This window comes from Phascolarctos cinereus, unplaced genomic scaffold, assembly GCF_003287225.1.
Source record: "Phascolarctos cinereus isolate Bilbo 61053 unplaced genomic scaffold, phaCin_HiC Scaffold_4;HRSCAF=312, whole genome shotgun sequence".
Classification (NCBI taxonomy): Eukaryota; Metazoa; Chordata; class Mammalia; order Diprotodontia; family Phascolarctidae; genus Phascolarctos; species Phascolarctos cinereus.
Genome location: NW_027555847.1, coordinates 660,421,321 through 660,445,364, shown reverse-complemented (window position 1 = coordinate 660,445,364; position 24,044 = coordinate 660,421,321). Strand labels below are relative to the sequence as shown.

Genomic DNA, 24,044 nt, shown 5'->3' with positions numbered 1-24,044 from the left:
ATAAAAAAAAATTGAAAATGATGATCACAAAGGACAGTGGAGGTCACACCCTGTGGGTTTGAGCAAGCTGTGATAGATAACAAAAGAATAATTTTGAAGGATAGGAGTAAAAAATGTCATGATAGAACTCCATGATTGAAAAAAAAATGGGCTAGCACCATAGGTAAGGCAAAGGATGCTGGATGGAGAGCTCAGGTGTGGAACTGGAAGCCAGGAAGGCCTGGAACAGATTGGATGGAAGCCCTGGAGAAGACTAACACACGCAGGCAAGCACTGCACTGTGATTTTCAGCTTTGGAGGGAGGGGACACTCAAACTGATGAGATCATAGATCCATCAGGAGAGCCATAGAAATAGTATAACTAGGTTTCAACAATACATTTTATAGCTTGTCAAGATATCCATGTGGATAAAATGTAAACACATAGAACTGGATGAAAATTGAGATAATGGCCATAATGGAAGACTACTGATATACACACACACACACAATCGATTTTAGAGTTGTGTGGGACTCCAGAGTTCATTTGGTTCAAGGGTCCTTAATCATTTTTTGTGTCACAGGCCCCTTTGGCAGTCAGGCTGATGAAACCTAGGGACTTAAATGAATAAAACATATAGAATTACAAAGGAAAACAATGATATTGAACTAATTATCAAAATATTTTTTAAAAGTTCAGATTTCAGGTTAAGAATCCCTGACTTAGAGGCAGCTAGGTGGCGCAGCAGATAGAGCTCTAGCCCTGGAGGCAGGAGGACCTGAGTTCAAATTTGGCCTCAGACACTTGACACTTACTAGCTATGTGACCTTGGGCAAGTCACTTACCCCGGTTGCCTCACCAAAAAAAAAAAAAAAGAATCCCTGACTTAGTTCAATTTTTTTCATTTTACAAATGAAGACACTGAGCCTCATGGGGAAAGAGCTTTGTCCATGGTCAAGTGGAGTCAGCTACAGAATTAAGAATTGAATCCAGGCCTTCTAATTCAGAATCCAGGGAAGCCAAAGAAATCTGGTGCTGTGGAAAGAGAGCTAGCTTTGGAGTCAAAGGAAGCAAAATCAAATCATGCCTGTCACTACCTGTGACTTCTCTACAATTCAGTTTCCTCATCTGTAAAATAGGGGGAGGGGCTGCACTGCATAAGTTCTAATCCAATCCCTTCCAGCTCATCTACTATCTGTCTTGTAAGTGAGTAATAAAACTTGGGGCTGCACTAACAGAAGTGGTGTGTCCCAAATGAGGGAGGAGGAAGTCCTTTTGTGCTCAGGCTTTTCTGTTGTTGAGTTGTTTAGGTCTTGAAGGTTTTCTTAGCAAAGCTACTGGAGTGGTTTACCATTTTCTTCTTCAGCTTATTTTACAGATGAGGAAACTGAGGCAAATAGGGTTAAGGGACCAACCCAGAGTCACACAGCTAGTGTCTGAGGCCAGATTTGAACTCAGAAAGATGAGTCTTCCTGACTCTACCTACTCTATCTACTGTGCCACCTAGCTGCCCCATACTCAGCCTTGATCAGACTCTATCTGAAGTACTTTTATCAGGTCTGGGTATGACACTTTAGAAAGGACAGCAGCAAAAGGGAGGGTGGTCAGGAGAGAGGGACCCACATGGTAAGAGGACTTGGGAACCACGCCACATTCAGGCCGGCTGAGGAGGCTTCGCTTGGGAAAGAGAAGATTTGGGGAGACATCACAGCTCTCTTCAGTATCTGAAGGTCTATCATGTGAAAAAGGGATCCAATTTGTTATATCTGTCCTCAGAGGAGGGAACTAAGTGGGAAGCTGCAGAAAGGCAAATTTAGGCTTGCTGTTTTACAGAAAAACCTGGAACAATGAGAGTTGTCTAAAAGTGCAATGGTCTACCTCAGCAAGGAGAGAGTTTATTATTCATGACCGGTCTTCAAGCAGAGGCTGATACCCATTTATCCAAAATTCCTGCTCAGGTGGAGAATGGAATCGATTAACCTTTGAGGTCATTCCCAGCTCCGAAATTCTGTGCTTCTATGATTCCTGAAGGAGATCGAGGAAGAGTAGAAGACGCAGTCCTCATCGTGAAAGACTTCAAAAAGCGTGCACAGCACACACCTCTTCCGAGAAGCTTTCTCTGATCAGCCCTCACCAATCTCCCCATTTGTTTGAACTTTTACAGGACTTATTGATTCTACCACTCATATTTGGCACACATTCATATATTGCCTTGAAGAGCGAACTGCCCAGACTGTAAACTCTTGGAGGCTGAGGATCATGTTACGTAGCTCTCTCAATTCCCTTCAGCATCTAGCTAAGTGCTGGGCACTCAGTAGATGCTTCATAAATATTGGTAAAACTGAATGGGAGTCTCACCTCTGGCTAGCTTGGCTATATAGCACCCCTTGCCATAAGGGGGCAGCTGAAGCCTGGCAAGATTTAATCTTCTGAAGCCTTTGTTTAACTGCTGGACTACAATTCCCAGAAACCTGGGCAGCATTGCAGGGGAAAGGAGAATGACTAGTTCCCCTTGTGCCAGGGGCTGGGTTAGTTCTCTGCAGCCACAGGCCAGGAGACAAGTCATCTCTTGCTATAGACAAATTCCAGGACCCAGTTTAAGGGGCCACTTTATTTCAATTAACTTTGGGCATGGTCCTGCCTCTGTCAGTCATTTTACCTCTTAGTAGATCATTTTCTCATCTCTAAAATGAATGAGTTGGGACAAAATTATCTCTTGATGTCCCTTCCAATTCTAATAGTTCCATGATAACAAAATACTTAGAAGGCCCTGAACAATGTGGCCCCACCTCTCTGCACTCATCCTCACTATGCTCCCTGTTCACCCACTTGGGACTTCCCTCCTTCTCTCCAAATTCCTTCCTTTCTTAACCCAACCTCAGTCTCCTTCATGAAGGAGTCTGACCAACTCTGATCACTCCTGCGTCACATGATTGTAGATTCAGAGCCCTGAGGGTCCTCAGCAGTCATCAGGTCCAAAGTTCTACTTTTGCAGATGAGGAAACTGAGGTTCAAGGATCTTAAGTGATGTCACCTGTTCCTTTGATACCAAAATCACTGTTCTTCCTACAGTACCAGGCTGTCTCTCCTTCTCTGAGCTCTTATAGCACTTCTCCCTCCCCTTCTTAACTTATATGTAGTCTTATTGGCCGCCATTTTCTGTACTTGTCTTCCCAATTAGACTGAGGTTGAAATCAGAAACCAGACTTACATTTTTCTTAGCTTCCCCCACAGGGCGTAGAGTTAGGAGCACACAGCAAACACAGTACATACTTGTTGATTCAGGGTGTCAAGGAGGGCCTCTCCTGGGGTGTAGAGAAAAGAGTTGTAGATTGGAGTAATCAGGGACTCCAATGTCTTTGGAGTAAGGAATCATTCCCCACTGATTCCAAGCTTTTGGGAGGTTCCCCAGAACTCAGACTTATGGGAACCTGCCCCACCCCTTCAGAAGGCAGGATTGTGTAATGGGAAGGGAACTGAACTTGAAAGCATGGGAGACCTTGGGTTTAAATCTGACTATGTGACTAGGGGAAAGTCCCATAATTTCTAGCCTTGGTTTTCTTATTGCAAAATAGGGATAATAATATATGGGTAATACCTACCTCACAGAGTGGTGAGGTTCAAAAGAAGTAATGCAGACTTGGCAATCAACCAGCAAGCATTTATTATCTAACTACTAAGTGCTAAGCACCCAAGAAGCAAGAACAAAAGTGAAAGAGCCCCTGCCCTGAATGAGCTTACATCCTAATGGACCTTAAAGCAATGACAATCTTCAGGGTCCTCCTAAAATCAGTTATGATCACTGGCCTGGCCTAGGATGGAGGAATAGAATACAAAGGCAATGTCTAACCTGTTATAACTTACTGTGTCCCCTCGATCAAATGCTTCACCTTTCTAGGTAAGAGTTTGTGCAGATCTGTAAAATTAGAACAATGACAGCTCAGCTGAATCCTTGGAGCAACAGTAATTCATTTCAAAAGCATTTTCTTGAAACAACCACAATAAGCTTTTCTTTTGGTCCAGACATTTCATCGGTGTGTAGAACTCCCAGCGTGGAGGCTCTCTCCAGAGAAGTAACTTCTGGTCTAGAACTAGCTGCTTAGGGATCTGAAAGGAAGGATAACTTTCCGAACCATCTTCATACAGCTAATGTCAGAGGCGGGCCTCAAGGCCAAACCATCCTGACTGCACAGTGGGCTTTCTAATCCACTTTCCAGTATTAAATCTGGAAATACAGTCATCCAGATGAGGATTTTTCTTTTAAATGACAAAAATTTAGCTCAAAGAACTGCCCTATTTAGCAACACAGAACTTTTGTGAAGATTGAATAAGATAACGGATGGGAAAATCCTTGGGACAGTCCTAGTACTGGACTGGATTTAGGATCATTCTGATGCCTTCCCTTCTCCATTTCCTCAGAGAATAAGGAATTGGGTCCTGTTCCATCAACTCTCCCCCTCCTAATCTCTCACCACCTCTGGCCCAGATGGGGTCCTTCCCTGGGTAGTCTTTGCTTCCCCTGAATTCTGCCCACTTTCTGCCCACTAACTCTGGAACTACAGTTTCCTGCCTGCACAGCTGTTGTGTTCTATGTTTACATGGCAGGCATCTTTTTTATGTGTAGGGCGCAGGGGGGTTTGTGTGGCTTTACTTGTATTTATACCTGTGCCTCTCCAGGAGTGTGGCGTGTGTCGATGGCGGGGATCATCTGAGCCTGGTGTTCTTTGCACTTGTCTTTTTACCACCCTATCCTATAGGACTTCATACTGGTAGCACCATGCCTCGAACATAGTAGGCACTTAATATGTGAATAAAGTATTTTAGTCTAATCCTTTCATTTTACATATTGGGAAACAAAAGGCCTAGAGAAATGAAGTAAATTCACAGAAGTGGTAAGAAACATTATCCAAAGTGGTTGGGGCATCTGGGTGTTCCTGTGGCCCGACTTGGTGAGTGGGAGCAAGGGCAGAGCTGGCAGTCAGAAGGGAAGACCATGTAGGTGTGAGATCCACTGCTGCCATTCTGTGCTGCCTACAGACTATCTCCCATGTATGGGTGGAGAGAGGTAGTTGGATATATGTATTATCCAGACAGCTCCAAGAATACTCCCAGGGGACCGGCCCTCTAATGAGCCCCTTAGGGGACTGATCGGACCTCAGGCAGAGAGTGGGAGTGGGGAGGGGGTTGGGAGCAGAGAATGGAGAAGTCACTTTATATTTTAAAGAACCTTGGAACCAGTCTGGGGCCAAGTACTCAGTGCACAAGGAAGGAAAGACACTGGTTTTAACAGGTCTTCCCTTTCTTTGCCTACTGTGTCCTCATTTGAACCTCACAACAACCCAGTGATGTAGGTTATGTATTTCAGAGGGGAAATCAAATGTTGTTCCAAAGGGACTGGCCCTGTAATCTACAAATTCAATCCCAGTTGGAAGCCATTTTCTCTGAGCTTTCCTGCAGAGGGTGAGCTCAGGAAAACACTGAACCTTGGCTTCCAGACAGGCAGATTTGAGACCTCCTGTCTGATTTCTTTTCCCAAATCACCTCCTTCTTTCCTCAGCGGGTCCATGTGCATTACTCCCAAAGCCTTTCAAGCTCAATCCCAGACTCTAGTTCAGAATACTAGATGGCACGGGGACCGGCTCCCTCTACAGAGCACAAGGGCTCAGGTGTCCAGGCGGGCACTGTCTGGGCCCCTTTTTATGGCATGAGTCCCCATTCTGTCTCCAAGTCAGGGTGGAACCCAGAAGTCTCCAGTTCACTTCATGGCTCTGGCCCTTTCATGGCTCCTTCCCATTCCCTCTTTTCTCCTTTGTTGTCTGGTCTCAAGAGAGCACACCAATTTAGGATTTTAGGATCCCACGGCAATCGTCCCTTCCCTGAAGGCCCCAGCAGAAAGTAGTGGAAAGAACTCTGGCTCTGGAGTTAAAGGACTGGTCATCTATAAAATGAAGGGTTTCCCTGATCCTGTGATCTCTCTACATTCATGGAAACTGGCCTTCGGCATATTCTGCATTCCTTCTCGAGAGTGCTAGGGCAAGGGAGGAGTGGTCCTTAATACTGGCACAGACAGGATCTCTTGGGCTGAAAGGGAAAGGAGAGATGTCTTTATCTGGACTTGGGTGGAGGAGGCCAACTTCCAGACACTCTGAGCCTAGGGGAACAGCAGGGGGGGGTGTCCCATAATGATATGGCAAAGTGATAAAGGAAGGTTGGGGGAGGGATGGGGAAACAGGGAAGAAGAAAGATAAGGGCTGGAATGAACAAGGCAGGCCCTGAGCAAGGTGCAGGCTCCCTACACCCTGGCTCTGCTACTCAACTCCAGACTGCCTTGACCCTCTGGGAGATGGGGCTGAGAGAATGAGAAAGGCTGGGTAATACTGAGAGGGTGGCAGTCCAAGAGGAATGAGAAACAGAAGATAGAGGGGGACTGAGGAGCGAGAGATTGAGGGGCCTTTTCAGATCTCCCTCTTTCCTTCTTTTCAACTCTGAGAGTTTCGGAGTATGAGGTTCCCCAGCCAGGGACCTGCCATGGGGCTCCTGGGAAGGCAGATAGAGGGAATTCCCTCCCCAATCTGGGAGGAAAGGGCTATTGGGCTGGGGAACTGTCCCACCCCCTCCTCTTACTCCACTCTGACAGTCCTATGGCCAGACTGTGTGGTCTTGGATTCTCAGAGAGGACCACTGTGTGGGCAGGCTGGAGTGGGTGGCTGAATGCCATTTACAATGCAGGAGGAATGGGGGGGGGGTAGGGGAAGGCCTACCTTTCCCAAGTCTGTTCCTGTGCCACATGGCAAAAAAGTTATAGGTCCATCTGTCCCCTACAGCTGTCTGAGTCTCTGCTTGCCTCTGACTATGTGTGCATGTCTGTATGGAGCTGTCCATCAGTCTCTATCTGTTCAGCTTTGAAGCCCAGAATTGAATCTCTTTCCCAGCAATTTCCCTCCCTCCCCACCACTCCCCGCCCTACCTGCTCCAGCTTCCTGAGGCTCTGTTCTCTCTTCCACCCCCAAGCAAAAAAATCCCTTTGGCCTCAGACTGGGACAATTACAGGAGAAGGAGAAAGGGAGTAGAGGCCAGTGTGGGGAACAGAAATTACTTGGGAACATCCCCCCCACCACAGCCTGCTCTGAAATCGGTCTATCCCGAGGACTAGTTAAAGAAGGCCCCAATCATGGGCCTGGGGCAGGAAGGGGGAGTGCCCATGTGTGTTCTCATTTCAGGGTTCCAAGGGCCAGGGAGTCCAGTGAAAGGGGTCAAAGACCAATTTTAGGTCCTGGTGGGAGGAATGGGAGGGGGCCATGGGAGCTCTTAGGCCTAAGGGGGCAGCTGATGAGGGCTTGGGATTCAGGGGTCAGAGGTGAGAGTAAGAAACATGGCTGTGCCTGAGGCCACAGATGGCAGCTCAGCCTCCAAGTTGAAGAGCAAGGTGGGGGAAGGGCCTGGGAGAAAGGGCAGAGGTCAGAGGCATACTGAGAGATTCAGGCAATAGATGGTGTCTGGCATCTTGCTGTGAGACAGAGCAAAAGTATTTTGTGTGTGTCTGTGAAGAATTGTATTTGTGCCTGTGTCTATATGTTTGTGTATCTTGTGTGTATGTGTGTGTGTTTGTGTGTGTGTGTGTGTGTGTACCTGTACGTCTCTGTGAGCCTAAGTGTATGTGAGAGAGTCTGGAAGAAGACAAAGAGCCCATTGTGGGGGGAGTGGCAGAGGAGGGCCAGTTCCAGGGTCGCCCCCATGTGTGTGCTGGGGGGGGGGGAGGTTTGGTGGGGAAGAGCTGTTAATGGTCCGTGGCTGTCTAGACAGAGCTGGCGGCTTCTCATTTCCTTGACACCTGCTCCTCCGTCGGGCTCTCAGGTTACCAGCAGCCCCAGCCAGGCCCCAGCCCCACTCCCACTATCTGCCTTCCCCCTCCAGCTTTTCATCCCTCTGAATTTCAGAAGGGAGGGGTGGAGTAGGTATGGAAGGGAAGGGAAGAGCTCATATTCAGTCCCAAAGTAGAGACCAGACTTTGGCTCATCTTTCTTGGAAATGTCCTAAGATGGGAATGAGGAAAGTGCCTTGGAGAGATGGGGGAATTTTTTGACACGGACCAGGAAGGAAATTGAGGCTAGCTAAAGTTACTGGGACTCCCCTAGTGGGAAGGCCGTGCGTTTGAAGGGATAAAGGAAGAAAGCCCACCAGGTACTTTTTTTTTTCAACTCCCCCCACTCCTTCTTCCTTTAGGTTTTCTTTTCCTCCTGAAGGAAGTTCAGTTGGGGGGGCGTCCCTCTTCTGTATCCTCAGATATTACTTGAGGCATAGGAGAAGGGGTTGTGGAGCTGGGAGGGGAGATAGCTGACTCCTCTCTCCCTGCCTGCCTCTGGGGTCTCCCTCTCCTCCACCCCCAGGTCAGATTTGAAGAAGCTGAGGCAGGATGAGGCACCTAGCAGTATAAGGAGGATTTAAGTCAAGAACCTTGTAGGGTCAGTAGTCAGTGTGTCCAGTCTGCACATGTTGGAACATTTACAGACAGAACTCTGGGTGGGTGCCTATACATCAGTTTGTCTATATCATTATTTACAACTATGTGTCAGCATTTAGTGTTTATGACTCTCTGTCTGCGTGTCATTGTGGAGGTCTGTGTGTATATCACTAAATGACAATGTCTCGGTGTCTTTATGGCAATGCTGGTGACTGTATGTTCTTATGACTATGTGTGACTATATTCAGATGTGTCTGTATGGGTGTCCATGTCTATGTGACTGCCACAAATGACATACATGTTGCTCACATGTTTACAGTCACCATGTGACTCAGTTTACCTTTCCAGCCTTATCCTATATTATGAACCTCCACCCACTCTACCTCCCAGCCAAACAAGTCTACTAGCTCTTCCCCAAAATCTGGCCTCCATCCAGGGTCCAGAATGAATTCCCTCCCCCCAACTGCCCCTTAAGTCTCAGCTCTGGAGTACTTCTCTCTCTGGTCAATGCCCTTTCTCCTTCAATTACTTTCTTTCCTTTCTGGCACACACAGAATTGAATGGAAGCTCCTTGAGGGCAGGAAGTCTTTTTTCCTTTTGTCTTTGCATTCCCTAGCACCCAGGGCACTGTCCAGCACAAATACTTAAAAAATGCTTGTTGAGCAGATGTGAATATTAAGTCTATGTGACTCTATGTTGCTGTACGTAACTAACTGTGTCCTTACATGTGTCTAATTGTGATTCTGGGTGTCCATGTTGGTGTATGTCTCTAGGTCTGTACGTGTTCATCTAGCTATGTCAGTGGGACTTTGTGCGCCTGTGTATCAGTGTGTCTGTGTGTCACAGCAGAGCTAGGAGAATGAGGAAGCTAAGAAAATTGTTACAGAAAAACTAAGGAGTAGGAGTGGGACTTGGGAAATGAGACAGAACAGATTTCCTGCCCACCCCCAACCCAAAGTGATAGAAGCTTTCTGACTGAATAAGACAGCTGCCCCCCCCCCCATTTTAAGATTTTGTTGGCCAGAGCAGATTATAAAAAGGCCCCTGTCTCTTTAAAAGTGCTACGTGAGCTTTGGAATAAGGGGCCATTTTTCCTTTTTATAGCAGATTTTGGAGGGCGTGTTCCTTTAAGTAAACCTCAGGGCACTATAAATACACTGCAGAGGAGCCATAATGACAGGGGAGAGAGGAGGGCCCAGCTACTTCAGCCACCCCAGCCCTAGTCCTCCCCAACCCAACTTTCTTCTCTAATTCATCCTTCTTCCCAACCAGCCCCCATTTCCCTAGCTCCTGTCTCTACAAGGGCTGCCCACCATGGTCCCTGGCACTCTGTGATCCCCAGCAGGTGTGGGTTCTTAGAGCAGCCAGCTAGAGACCTGCCTGAAGGACTACCCATTCTAGAGCTTCCTGACACCCCCTCCCCTCAATCTTCTTTGAGGAAGATTATCCAAGAAGCCACTTCTGTATTGGGCTGGAAGCACAGCCCTTTGGGCCCAGCTGCTTCTTTACAAGGGAACCAAAATGTCCTGGTTCCCGGCTTCCCTGGTTTCAAGTGCTTGGGTGACTTTGATTCAAGTTCATCATGATCAAGGGAAAATTTCGGAAGAAACCTAGTCTGGGTGCAGGAAGGGAACAAAAATTTTTTTCCTGGAGATTTCAAAACTCCTCCCATCCTCAATACCCCCTACCCAATTTAAAGAAAGCAAAACCTGACTTCCAATAGTTCCCACGTGCCTATTAGGCGAGGGGATGTCCCAAAATAGAGTATGGGGGTGAAGCTGAGGAAATGCAGGCCCCTTCCTTGTCTTGTCATTCCTAGCCTACTCTCCACTACCCCTACGCCTTCAGCCATCTCTGCTCTAGCCCTATCTGATTCGTTCACCCTAGCCTCAGTGACCTGATCTCATGGAGCACCCCCAGCATATATTCTGCTGGTGCCCACAGTTCAGTTTCATCTCAAAGGCTCCACCCTATGAGATTGTGCCATCTTCCTCCCAGTCCCCCTTCTCCCCAAGGGCAGTCCTGCAGGAGGCAAGACAGGGCAAAACTCTCCTTCATTCCCCCTTCCAGCACCCTCTAGATACCTGTTCTTCCACCCCCCGCCCGCCTTTGGCCCAGACTTTGATTAGGTGTGTTTGGGGGAAGGGTGTCTACTCTACCTGGCCTAGGGCTAACTCTGGGAGTTAGCCTCCATCCTCTTCCCAGTAGCCTTCGCAAACCTCTTTATACTGGTCTGGAGTGGGGAAAGAGGTTGGAAACACTGAACTGGCAAGATGCTTAGCATTAGCTAGAACTCTTTCGCTCCCTCTCTTCTTCTCCCTCCCCTCTTTTCCCCTCTAAGCCCCTCTCCTGTCTTCCCTCCATCTATTTCCCCTCCCCCCCTTCCCCCTACTCCCGTCTTTAGCCCTCTATTTCCTCTCCATCTTTCTGTCTCCCCTTTCCCTCTCCTTTCTCCCCCATCCCCCCTTCTCCTTCTCCCCCTCCTTTCCCTTGCCTCTTCTCTTCCCAAGAGCAACAATCGCAAGTAGGGCCAAGAGAGCTTGCCGGGGCCCCAGTTTCTGGTCTCTCCGAAAGCAGGTGTGGGTGCTGGGGTTTTGGTGCTGCCGGAGCTCCGGGCGCCCCAGCTTCCCATCCCCAGGCTCCCCTGCCCCGTCGGCCGCTCTCTCCTCTCCTCCTCCTGCCCCAGCCCAGCTCCCCCAGGCTTCGGATCTCCTGGGCCCCCCACCCCGCCCCCCTACCTCGGGCCCTCGCCCTTTGTGCCCGGGCAGCGGCAGCCGCCCCCCCCCCCGCGCCGGGGCCCCCCACCCCCGCTCGCCAGCCCCGCCCTGGGCGCGCGGGAGGGGGGGGCCGCAGCCCCGAAGCCCGGCCCGGCCCGGCCCGACTCCGCCGGCTCCGGGGCAGGCTGGGGCCGGAGGCTCGCTCGGCCGCCCGCCCACCGGGTCCCGGATACTCACCTCTCCCCGCGGCGTGCCCTTCCAGGCCGCCCGGGCGCTGCCTCTCCGGGCCCCGCGCCCCTCCCGGGCCCCGCGCCGCTGGCTCCCGAGCTGTCGCTTTCACCAAAGCTCCCGCAGGGCCCGGACTCTCGGCACCTCGGCGGACAATTGCATTTTCGAAAATACGGCGGCGGCGGCGACGCCAGAGGCCGGCCCTGGCGGCGGCTCTGCGGGGCCGTGGGGCTTCAGCGAAGGTTATGTGGGGCCACGGAGAGCCCTCCCCCTCCCTGCTTCCCTCCTCCCTCCCTCCTCCCTGCCTCCCCCCCTCCATCCCGCCTCCCGCCTCCCTCGGCCGCTCCGCTCCCTCTCCGGGTCTGTCTCGGTGACGTTCCCTCTCCCTCCCCTCCTCCCTCTTTCCCTCCCTCCCTCCCCCCGCTCCCCCTCCCTCTTCTTCTTCCCCTCCCCTTCCCTCCGGGGATCCTCCATCCCAGTCTGTCTGCGCTCACACACACATACACACACACACGCACGCACACGCACAACAGCTGACATTTATGTAGCGACTTAAGATTCTAAAGCACTTTACAAATACTATCTCACTTGTTCCTCATAAGCACTCTGAGAGCGAGGCACTGCAGGCGTTATCCCCATTTTCCAGATGAGAACAGTGAAGCTTTTCAAGGTTAAGTGAACTGCCAGTGGGTCACAAAATTAATGTCAGTAGCAGGATAGGAACTCAGGTCTGTCTGATTCCAGGTCCGGCCCTATTTGCATGATGACAGGCTCCTCCTATAGACACGTCCGTGAATGTCTATTCACAAAGACACATTCAGTAACCAGTGCGCACAGTAATATACAAAAACTCACTGACGCACTCATACAAACTCACTCAGACACCCAGACACAAACTCACAGACATCCCCACGCTTACTGACACTGGTAGAAACAGACATACTGCCGCTAAGGCGGCACCAAGAAATAACACAGATATCCAAACACACTCACATAAGCACACCCAGGGATACACACAGCTGCATACTTCCCGTTTGTGGGTTGAGGAAAGTGTTTGGGGGAAGGGTAGTCATCCCAAGATGGACAGTGGTGCCAGATTGGCTGGCTAGAAGATGAGGGCTCTTCCCATTGGTCCTAGACTGGGAGCGAGTGATGTGATGTTTCATTGTTTTCCTTTACTTGTTCTGTGGTTATATCTATCTATCTATCCATCTGTCTATCCATCTATCTATCTATCTATCTATCTATCTATCTATCTATCTATCTATCTATCTATCTGTCTGTCTACCTACCTACTTATCTATTTATCCAGTCATCCATAGATGATCTATCTCAACTCAGTTTGTCTGAGGGCAGACTGGAGATAATCTGTTGAGGCTCAAGCCTAGGACATTAACCTTTGGCCATCTGACCTCTCCTTCCCCCTTCCACATCAAACCTTTCCCTGCTGGCTTTAAAGATGCATATTTGTCCCTACTCTGATCTGATCTCCTTCCATTGTCCCTCCCCTCCCCAAATATACCCTATGCTCAAATCTTCCTGACCAAGCTACAATTAAGGAAAAAAGCAGAGGTGCGGGTTCCCATTTTGGGTAGTATGCTTTTAATGACAACCTCAGTTTTTTTCTTCAGAACAAGGGGTATGAAACTATGGGGATTAGTGTGGGGGTCTCCATTCCCTCCTTTCCCATCTGATTTCTTCTCTACAACCTTTACTTTCCCCTACAATCCTGAATGAATCATCATTACCCCCCCCAAGACACATCCCAAGTCTCGCTTCCTGGTCAGCTTCCAGTTAGAATTCCTAAAATCCTGCCCTTCCATGCCCAGGGGAACCTGTCCATAATTCTTCCAAGTGTCTAATTATTTCCTGCCTAATGACCAGCTTTGGGGAGGGGGAATGGAGAGGAAGGGGAGGAGGCATAGAATAAATACTAATTAGTTTTTCCCAGCTGTGACATCAACCACTTTGATGCGCCCTGCTTCACCCTTAGCACACACCCTTAAAGCTTCCCTAAAACGGGAGGGGGGAGGATGGTGGGAGGAAACCAGAGCTGGAGGGATTCTGAAAGCAGACAGAACCCCAGAGCCCTTCCTGCCCTTTAAGAGGCAGCTGGGTGTAGTAGACCCCCTACAGTTAGGGGTTTTTGTCACTGTTGTTCAGCTGTTTCGGTGGAGTCCCGCTCTTGGGGACCCCATCAAATCCCAGTTTGACTATGGCCTAGCTGTGTAACCTTTGTAAAAGCACTCCACCCTGCTTTCCTTCTCACCTCAGATTCCTCAGTGGTAAAATGGAGACAATGATAACTGCATTAAGGGACTCATCCTGTCCACGAATAAGGAGGTCATAATCCCACTGTATTATGCCTTGGTTTTATCACAGTTGGAATATTGACTTCTGTTTGGTATGTTGCATTTTATTTATTTTTTAAAAGTGTATATATTTTTTACTTTATTTTTAAAATTTACTTATATATTTATTAAAAAATAAAGGCTTCAACATTCATTTCCACAAGACTTTGAGTTCCAGATTTTCTCCCCCCACTCCAAGACCGCATGCTCTAAGCTGTCCTCACTTCTATCACCATCCCCTTCTCTTATCGCTTCCCCTTCTATTTCCCTGTAGGGCAGGATAGATTTCTATACTCCATTGCCTGTATATCTTATTTCCCAGTTGCGTGTAAAAACAATTTTTAACATTTGTTTTTAAAACTTTGGGTTCCAAATTCTCTCCCGTCCTTCCTCCCCACCCACCCTCATTGAGATGGCGAGCAACTCGATATAGGTTACACATGTGTAGTCAGGTGCATTGCATTTTAGGAAAGCTCTTGGTAACCTGGAAAGTGTCCAGAGGAAGGTGACCAAAATGGAGGAGGGCTGAAGTTCATGTAGCATGAGAAGTAGCTGAAGGATCAGAGGATATTTTGCTTGCAGAAGACTTCGAGTCCTAGTGGCATGGTGGGAAAAGGCCTCAGAAGCAGGAGACCTGCATTTGAAGGCCTGCTCTGCTCCTTGCTACCTGTGTGACCTAGGACAAGCCACTCACCTTCTCTGGGCTTGTGCTTTCTCAACTGCAAAATGACTAGAGAGCTTCTAAGTTTCTCTTGCAGATCAAAATAGAGGAATCTAAGAACATGATGACTTTCTTTAAACATTTTAAGAACTATCAGGTTGAATGGCGACTCCATTGGAACATAGGCACATCGAAAGCAGGAATTGCTTCACTTCAGTCTTAGTATCACGAGATATGGGGTATACAGTGTCTGGCAGAAGCTAGGGGGAGAGAAAGACAGAGAGATAGAGAGACAGACAGAAACAGAGAGAGAGAGAGAGAGAAAGACAGAGACAGAGAGATGGCTATATATAGATGAAGCATTTATTAAGTGCTTATTATATACCAGGAACTATGCTAAACACTGGGAATACAAAAATAAACAGACAGACAGTCCCTGCCCTCAAAGAACTTAACATTCTAAAGAAGGGAAATGGGGCAGCTAGGTGGCGCAGTAGATAGAGCACTGGCCCTGAAGTCAGGAAGACCTGAGTTCAAATGTGACCTCAGACCAAACAATTGACACTTACTAGCTGTGTGACCCTGGGCAAGTCACTTAACCCCAATTGCCTAAAAGCAATAAATAAATAAATAAAAATAAAGAAGGGAAATGAAGCTAAAGAGGTAGGTGGGGCAAGGTCAAGAAATGACCTGCCTCAGGTTTTTCCCTACTCCAGCCCATCCTCCATGCAGCTACCAGACTGATTTTCCTAAAGTGTGTGTTGGATCATGTCACCCCACTACTCAGTAAGCTCCAGTGACTCCCCATCACTCCATCAAATACAAAATGTTTTGTTTAGCATTCAAAGCACTTCAGGATCAAGCCCTCTCCTACCTTTCCAGTCTTCTTACGCCTTACTCCCAGCCAGGTACTCTTCAATCCAGTGACAATGGACTCCTTGCAATTCTGAGAATAAGGCACTCCATCTGTCTGCTTGGGGCATTTTCTCTGGCTGTCTCCCATTCCTGGAACACCCTCCCTCTCCCATTCTACCTACTGACCTCCCTAGTTTCCTTATGGTTATTGATGTTCAGTCATTTCAGTTGAATTTGACTCTTCATGACCCCATTTGGGGTTTTCTTGGCAAAGATACTGGAATAATTTGCCATTTCCTTCTCCAGATCATTTTATCGATGAGAAAACTGAGGCAAACAGGGTTAAGTGACTTGTCCAGAGTCACACAGACAGTAAGCATCTGAGGTCAGATTTGAACTCAGGTCTTCCTGACTCCAGGCTCTATCCATTTCACCACTTAGCTGCCCCCTGGTTTCCTTTAAGACCCAACAAAAATCTCACCTTCTATAGGCATTCTTCCTCAGCCCCTCTTAATTCTAGTGCCTTCTGTTAATGACTTCCTATATATCCTGTATGTAGCTTGCTTTGTATATATTTGTTTGCATGTTCTCTCTCCTATTAGATTGTAAGCTCCTTCAAGGCAGAGACTATCTTTCACCTCTTTTTGTATCCCAGAACTTAGCACTGTGCCTGGCACAAAGTAAGCACTTAATAAATGTTTATTGACTGATTGATTGAAATAGTTTAGGGAGTCAGCGGCAGAGCCAGGCTGGGTATGGAGCCTCTGGTGTTTGTGCAATGAGCCTTATACTCAGTTCAGCCTGCATCAACAGGCTTGGGACTTTCCCGATCCCCCTTAATGTTAGTGTTTCCCCTTTCTGCTTACCTCCAGTTTATCTGATACACATACATATTTTGTTTGTTCCAACAGCCACACAGGCAGCTAAAGCAGGCACTGCAGAGCACTTCGAGTTTGGTCAGACATCAAAGACTCAAGGTCATCCACTTCAGCCAGAGCCATCACCAAGTTGTCTTGACTTTTGTCCTGCTGCTGGACTTCTGTGACTCGGAGATTGAGGCTGACGACTTTGCCCACAACTGCCTCGATTAAATCCAATTCATTAGGAAGTCAAGATAGTACCCTGTGAGGTCACTGGTCTTCTCCAAAAAACTAAGGACAAACAACCACCACCTCCAATGATACACACACATATCTTGTATGTATAAAGTTTTCTTGTATGTGTAAAGTTTTCTCGTATGTGTAAAGTTTTCTTGTATGTGTAAAGTTTTCTTGTATGTATAAAGTTTTCTTGTATGTGTAAAGTTTTCTTGTATGTGTAAAAGTTTTATTGTATGTATAAAGTTCTCCTGTTGTCTTCCCTGTTAGATTCTGAGTTCCTTGAGAGCAGGGATTATTTTTACCTGTCTTTGTATCACTGGCACTTAGTACATAGTAAGATTTTAATAAATTCTTGTTGTTGTTTGTGACTGGTCCAAGCTGAGACAGTGAAGAAAAAGCTGAGGATGGATAGGGTTTGAGAGGCCCACTGGCATCTAGGGGATCTGACCTGTGTGCTTTTCAGAGCACTCCTGCAGCTCCTCTCCCAGGCTCCAGGAGCCAGAAGCCTGACTTTCCTGCTCGCTAGAGACAGAAACTCATCTCCCACAGGCTTTGAGGGGGAAGAGCCCCCATTTTAGAGCACTTTCAGGAGCCCAGTAAGGTACTAGATGGTGTCAGAGGGAGCCAATGGAGTGCCAAGAATGGTGAATTTGTATTTGAAGGAAGTGCCTCACTCAGAGATATCCGAATCCCTTTCATCTGAGGTATTTAAGCAGAAGCTGGGTGACCGCTTGGGGGTGATGTATAGGGAATGATTGTTCAGGTGATGGTCGGACTGGATGGTCTGTGAATCCTACCTCCACTCAACACCTGTGTGACTTTCAGCAAGCCCTTTGCCTCTGTGGGGCACAGTTTCCTCATATGATACTGAAGAAGACTTTTGAGAGTCCCTTGGACGCAGAGAGATCAAGACAGTTGATACTTAAAGAAATTAACTCTATTTGTTGGAAGGTCAAGTACTAAAGCTAAAGCTTAAATACTTTGGTCACCTAAGGGGAAGACAGGATTCATTAGAAAAGTCTCAGACGCTGGGAAAGATTGAAGGCAAAAAGAAAAGAGCATGACCGAGTATGAGATGGATACGTAGTGTCACGGAAGCAATGATCATGAGCTTGGACAGACTCCAGGAGATAGTGGAGCACAGAAAGGCCTGGTGTACTGTAGAGTCCGTGGGGTCATGAAGAGGTGGACATGGCTGAATGACTGAACGACGACACAAGTACCGGGCTTGGCACTCAGTAGTTGCCTGATAAATTCTGATTGGATGAATGAGGCAGAGTTGGAATATTCTTATTTACATTGAATAAATAAACATTTAATAAATGTTGATTGATTGATTGATTGATTGAAATAGTCTGGGGAGTCAGTGCCTGAGCCAGGTTTGAAGTGACCTCAGCTGTCTTGGGTACTTCCTTGAATGGAGCCTGTAGGGAAGAACTCACTGGAGTTTTTGCTAGCTGGACCAGGGGGAAATGATACTTGCTCTACCAATCCCTTATTAGCTTTATGATCTCTCTTGAGCCTCTATTTGTAAGATGAGCTTACATTACAAAATGGAAGCAATGGTACTTGTGCCACCAACCTTGCAGGGTTGTTGTGAGAAGGTTACATAGCTCTCAAGTATATAAGCCAGGAGTCAAATACTGGCGTTCTGACTTTATCGCCACTGTTATGTCTTCCCTGCTTGGGGACTACATTTCCCCATCTGTAAAACTAGACAATAATTCTTGGTCTGACCCCTTCAGAGGGTTACGTTGAAAGTCACAGGAGAACAGGAAATTTTACAAACTCGTATGATGGTTAGAGGCAGCGTGGTCTAATGGGTAGAGCACTGGACATTAGGAGCCCTGCGTTAAAATCCTACCTCAGACACTGTGTAACCCTGAGCAAATCCATATTGTAAAATGACAGAATTTGAGTTAAAAAAGGGGACAGGCTTGAGGAGAAAAGATAAAATTTTGAATAGATATTGTGATAAATAGGGGCAGGTAGTAGATGGAGTGCTAGGTCTGGAATCAGGAAGATTCATCTTCCTGAGTTCAAATCCAGCTTCAGACACTTAACTAGCTGTGTGACCCTGGGCAAGTCACTTAACTCTATTTGCCTCAGTTTCCTCATCCTCATGTAAAATGAGCTGGAGAAGGAAATGGCAAACCACTCCAGTATCCTTGCCAAGAAAACCCCAAATGGGGCCGTGGAGAGTCAGACACTAGTGAAACAACAGAACAGAAAAGTTGAAAAGGACTTTAGCAGCCATCCGGTCCAAACCATCCCAGAAAAATAATTCTCAGTAAAAATCACCCAAGTGGTCATTCACTCTCTGCTTGAAGATTCCCAGTGAAGGGTAACCCACTATCTCCTGAAGTAGTCCATTTCACTCTGGTGCAGATATCATTGTAAGTTTTTCTTGATACCAAGTCCAAAGGGGCCTCTTTCTCATTTTGACCCACTGCTTAGCTCTGCCCACTGGGGTCAAAGAGAAGAAAATTGAATTCTTCTTATACATAAGTATCCTTCAGATACTTTTTTTCTGGGTAATTTCATAATTTTATTAATAATGCCAGCATTTTAATAAATGGTTGTCTGTCTCTGTCTTAGACCAAAGATAATCATGGCAGCAGCTCATGTCTTACAGGCCCATTGGAAGAGGGATGTTCCCGAGGGTGGCTATCCTTCAGATACTTGAAGACAAGTTATCATGCCCCTCCTCCACCCTTAAGCCTTCTCTTCTCTGGCCCAAATATCCCCAGTCTCCAGTTGTTCTTTATATGTCAAGAGGACTCAAGACACTTGACATTTTGTTTGCCCACCCCTAGATGCTTTTCATTTTCTCAATCAATGTCCTTCTTAAACTGTGGTGCCAAGAACTGAACACAATATGCCAGATGAGGTCTGGCCAGAACAGAGGACAGTGTACCCATCACTTCTTTATTCTAGGAAGTTGTGCCCCTCTCAATGCAGCCCAAGAGCACATTCACTGTTTTGGCTGTTGACTCCTACTGAGTCTGCCAACCCTCCACTGCCCCACTCCCCACCCATCATTTTCAGACATATGGTTATCTAACCCCCTCTGTGCTATCTTGTACTTGTAAAGTCAATTTCTTGAAATCAAGTGTAAGACTTTAAATTTACTCACACAATATTTTTTTAATTTTAAAATTATTTTTATTTTTATTCATTTGTTCATTCATTCACTTATTTGTTTGTTTGCTTGTTTATTTATACTCACATAATCTAACTCTGATGTCTCTGTGTGGCAGAGAAGTGACCCTGAGCTCTTGAAGGCTATGCCAGCCATTAAAGGCTGGCTGGAAAGGGTTCTAGCCTCAGGACTAACCATCCCCATAAGCACCCAGAATCTCTTCACCAGTAGGCTTGCTCCTTGGTGATGAAGTTTTGGGTCATTTCAATCCATGAAACAAATAAAGACAGAAAATGGCCCTCAGGCCTCAAAGGCTTTCTTCCTTTTCTGCAGGGACTGTGTGTGTGTGTGTGTATGTGTGTGTGTGTGTGTGTGTGTGTGTGTGTGTGTGTGTGTGTGTGTGTGTGTGTGGCAAAGAGGCAGAAGGTGCTAAGAATCACACTGTTTTTTAATTATCTAGAAACATTGATTCATCTGTAAGAATTATAAATATAATAGTGTTATCTAATAATTTAATATAAGAGGAAATGAATCATACCAATCTTTATGTTTTTGCCACAAACAAAGCCAGAAAACAAAATTAAGTTGTAAAGAAACAGTAGGCTGGCTCACAGATTCTCCTTAGATAGCAAGTAAAGGTGCTGGCCAGGTTGTTTTTATTGTCCATTAAAGGCAACAAGAAAAATCATTTTAGAGGACTCTTGATCATCTCATATTGTAGTGTTCATGGTGAATACTTGCAGGAACATTGACCAGGAAGATGACTGCAGCTTATTAGAAAACAAAAGTTTGTAGAGGAAGAAGAAATGGAGAGATTTTACAAAAAACTCACTAAGAGGCTCCAAATTAAATTAACTTATACTTTGTCATTTGGCGACTTCAACATAAAGGTGTTGAAAAATGTGTTGGAAAATATCCTTCAGATATAAGAAATGAGGGGGACCAAAGACCGAAGAATATGTAGAGGCCTCACAGATATACATCAGGAATATTCTCTCTGAGAAAAGAATGGTAAGGTGTTGGACATGGTAAGAATCTAATATCATTAAAAAATGAAACTGATTATATTTTAACTGATGAGAGAGGCAATGTGTGCAATAGTGCAGTAGTGTCAAAGTTAAATAGAAATTGATCCCTTCCTGCTGCATATTGACTTTGTATTTTTTAAATTTTTGTTAAACATTTTCCAATTAATTTTAACTGATTCAGGCCAAACTTGGGAGTTTTGTGGGCTGCAGCCCTGAATTTGACCCTTCTGCAGTAGTGGCTAGAGACCTGGCCCTTGGAGATAGTTAGACCGAGTTCAATTCCCACTTCTGACACACATTGACTATGTAACTCTGGCTAAGTCACTCAACCTTTCAGTGATCTAGGCAATTCTTTAAGACTATAAATTGCAGAAGAGGTGCCAACCTGCATCAGTAGAAGAAGTTTCCTCATCTGGGAATTCCCTATGTTACTGAAATCACAGGTCTGGTTCCTACCCCTTTAACAGACAGGAAATGACTCATTACTGACCGGAGAGTTATTTCTTAATCAGCTGTCTGTATAAGGTCAGACCTCTAGCTTATTAGATCAAAGATGAAGACACAAAGTTAGAGGAAAGTATAAAAATGATAAAAAAAAAATATAGCTTTCAATTAAAATAACTCTAACTTGACCTATTTAAACAAGTATTGAAAAATGGATGGAGGAATAGACATTGACCCTGATTATAAGAATCTAATATAAAAGTTTGACTTATGTAAGTCAATTGCCATAAATAGGAGAAAAAAAGAGCCTAAAATCACTTTAGTCAGTAAATAATTTATTTCCCAAATAAGGATATATGCAAAGCAAGGGCAATACCATTTTAGAATACAAACTGTTTTGTAAAATGTTATCAAGAAGTGTCCAACAGGTAAAATGATCATGGATGGTTCTCAAAAGAAGAGAAGCAAGCTATCAACAGTCATATGAAAACATGCTTCAAACAACTAATAATAAGAGAATCAAAAAAATAAAACAGCTCCAAGGTTCCATTTCACACCCATCAGTTTGGCAAAGATGATTAAAAAAAAAGGGAAGATAGCAATTCTCGGACCAGCTGTCCTTCTATGGGACAGGCACACTAATGCCTTATGTGAATTGGTCCAACAGTTCTGGAAAGCAATTTGTAGCTATATACCCAAATTCACTAACTAATGCCTACCCTTTGACCTAGCATTACCACTACTAGACATATACTCCAAAGAGATAAAAAAAAAGAGGGAAAAACCTCAGAGGTGCAGAAATATTTATAGCAGCCCTTTTTGTTGTCACAAAGAACTGGAAACCATGAGGGTGCCCATCAACTGGAGAGTGGCTGAGCAAATTATGATATATGAATGTAACAGAACATTATTTTACTATAAGAAATAATAAAAGAGACAGATACAGAGAAACCTGGGAGGACTTATATGAACTAATGCAAAGTGAAATGAGCAGAACCAAAAGAATAAGGCGCACAGTGACAACACTGTAAAGGAAAATAACTGTGAAAAATTTAAGAACTCTCATTAGTCAGTTAGTAAGCTTTTATTAAATCTCTATAATGTGCTAGGCCCTGTGCTAAGCACTGAGGATAAAAAAAGAGGCAAAAGACAGTTTCTTCCCTCAAGGAGCTTATAATATGATGGAGAAGACAACAAGTGAACAAATATATTACCAACAAACTATATACAGGATAATAGGAAATAATAAACAGAGGGAAGGCACTGGGATGAACCGCATTTTGGGAAGGCTTCCTATATAAAATGGGATTTTAGTTAGGAGTTAAAGGAAGCCAGAGAAGGCAATAGGCAGAGCTGAGAAGGCAGAGCACCCTAGACGTGGGGGACAGCCAGATGTGGAGCATCTTGTTTGTGGAGAAGTCAAGAGGCCACCATCACTGGATCAAAGAGTACATACCAGGGAGTAAGATTTAAGAAGACTAGAAAGTAGCAGGGGGCTAGGTCACGAAGGGCTTTGAATGCCACATGGAGCATTATGTATTTGATCCTGCAGGCAATATGAAACCACTGGAGTTTATTAAGTGGGGGGGGGGGTGATTTGTTTGAACTTGCTCTTTAAGAAAATCACTTTAGTGGCTGACTGGAGGATGGACTAGAGTGGGGGAGAGACTTGAGGAAGGCAGACCCATCAGCAGCTATTGTAATACTTCAGGTCTGAGGTGATGAGGGCCGGGACCAGAGAGGGGGCAGTGTCAGAGGAAAGAAGGACGCATATTAGAGACATGTCAAAAAGATGAAATTAACAGGTCTTGGTGACAACCTGGATATAGGGAGTGAGGGATAGTGAAGAGTCCAGGATGACATCTAGAATTTCAAGTTTGGGGGACTGGGAAAATGGTATTGCCCTCTACAGTAATAGGGAAGTGGGTGGTGGTGGTGGTGGTAAAGTTTAGTGTAAAAGGTAATTAGTTCTTTTTAGACATGTTGAGTTTAATATGTCTACTGGACATCCAGTTCAAGATGTCTGAAAGGTAGTTGGAGATGCAAGACTGGAGGTCAACAGAAAGATTGGGGTAGGAAAGATAGATTTGAAAATCATTAGCATAGAAGTGGTAATTAGATGATCAAAGAGACGGAAGCTGATAAAATCACCAACTGAGGTAGTATATAGAATAAAAGAGGGCCCAGGACAGAACCTTGAGGGACACCTATGGTTAAAGGGTGTGATCTAGATGAGGATCAAACAAAGGAGACAGAGGAGTGGTCAGATAGGTGGGAGGAGAACCAGGAGAGAGGAGTGTCCTGAGAATTTAGAAAGAGGACAGTATCAAGGAGGAGAGAGTGATCATCAGGATCAAAGGCTGCAGAGAGGTCAAGCAGAATGAAGACTGGGAAAAGGCCTTTGGATCTGGCATCTAAGAGATCATGAATAACTTTGGAGAGAGCAATTGGGTGGAGTGATAAGATCAGAAGCTGGACTGTAAGGGGTTAAGAATGGAGAAGAGAGACACCTGTTGTAGACAGTCTTTTAAAGGAGTTTAGCCCCAAAGGGCAGAAGAGATATAGGAAGATAGCTAGGAATGAAGGGACTGAGTGAGGATAATCAATGCACTGACCAACCACCAGGAGAGAACTCATACCAAATTACACTTTCCACCCCTTGGCAGAGAGGTAATGATTAAAGGTACAGAATGAGACATATAGTTTCAGATACTGTCAATGTGTGGATTCATTTTGCTTAACTGTACTTAACTGGGAAGTTATGGGGAGAAGTGGGGGTTAGTGATTTTGTTGTTGTTCGGTGTTTTTTTTTCCTTCAGTTGTGTCTGACTCTCCATGACCCCATTTGAGGTTTTCTTGGCAGAGATACTAGAGTGGCTTGCCATTTCCTTCTCCAGTCCATTTGACAGATGAGAAAACTGAGGCAAACAGGGTTAAGTGACTTACCCAGGGTCAAACAGCTACTAAGTGTCTGAGGCTTGGATTTGAACTCATGAAGATAAGTCTTCCTAACTCCAAGCCCGGCACTCTATCCACTGTTCTACCTAGCAAAAAAAGAAGGAAAAAAGAAAAGAGCA

General features: G+C 45.8%; 2 long non-coding RNA genes across 4 annotated transcripts in view; one reads left to right on the top strand and one right to left on the bottom strand.

Moving 5' to 3' along the window:
* LOC144457073 (uncharacterized) overlaps positions 1-11,650 on the bottom strand; it is a 13,120-nt gene extending 1,470 nt beyond the window's left edge. The window contains exons 1-5 of one of the 3 annotated variants that reach the window (XR_013486393.1): positions 11,396-11,650; positions 10,601-10,674; positions 3,831-3,896; positions 3,192-3,285; positions 1-2,005 (exon numbers count right to left, since the gene is read on the bottom strand). The exon at positions 1-2,005 is cut by the window's left edge and continues 1,470 nt beyond it. This is a non-coding gene — a long non-coding RNA (uncharacterized LOC144457073). The remainder of the gene's footprint in view (positions 2,006-3,191; positions 3,286-3,830; positions 3,897-10,600; positions 10,675-11,395) is intronic. The other 2 variants (XR_013486394.1, XR_013486392.1) reach the window with 2 other exon arrangements.
* A 1,822-nt stretch (positions 11,651-13,472) lies between these two features.
* LOC110214448 (uncharacterized) lies at positions 13,473-17,676 on the top strand. Its single transcript, XR_002326272.2, has 2 exons — positions 13,473-13,790; positions 16,165-17,676. It is a non-coding gene; the product is annotated as an uncharacterized LOC110214448 (long non-coding RNA).
* The last annotated feature ends 6,368 nt before the right edge of the window (positions 17,677-24,044 follow it).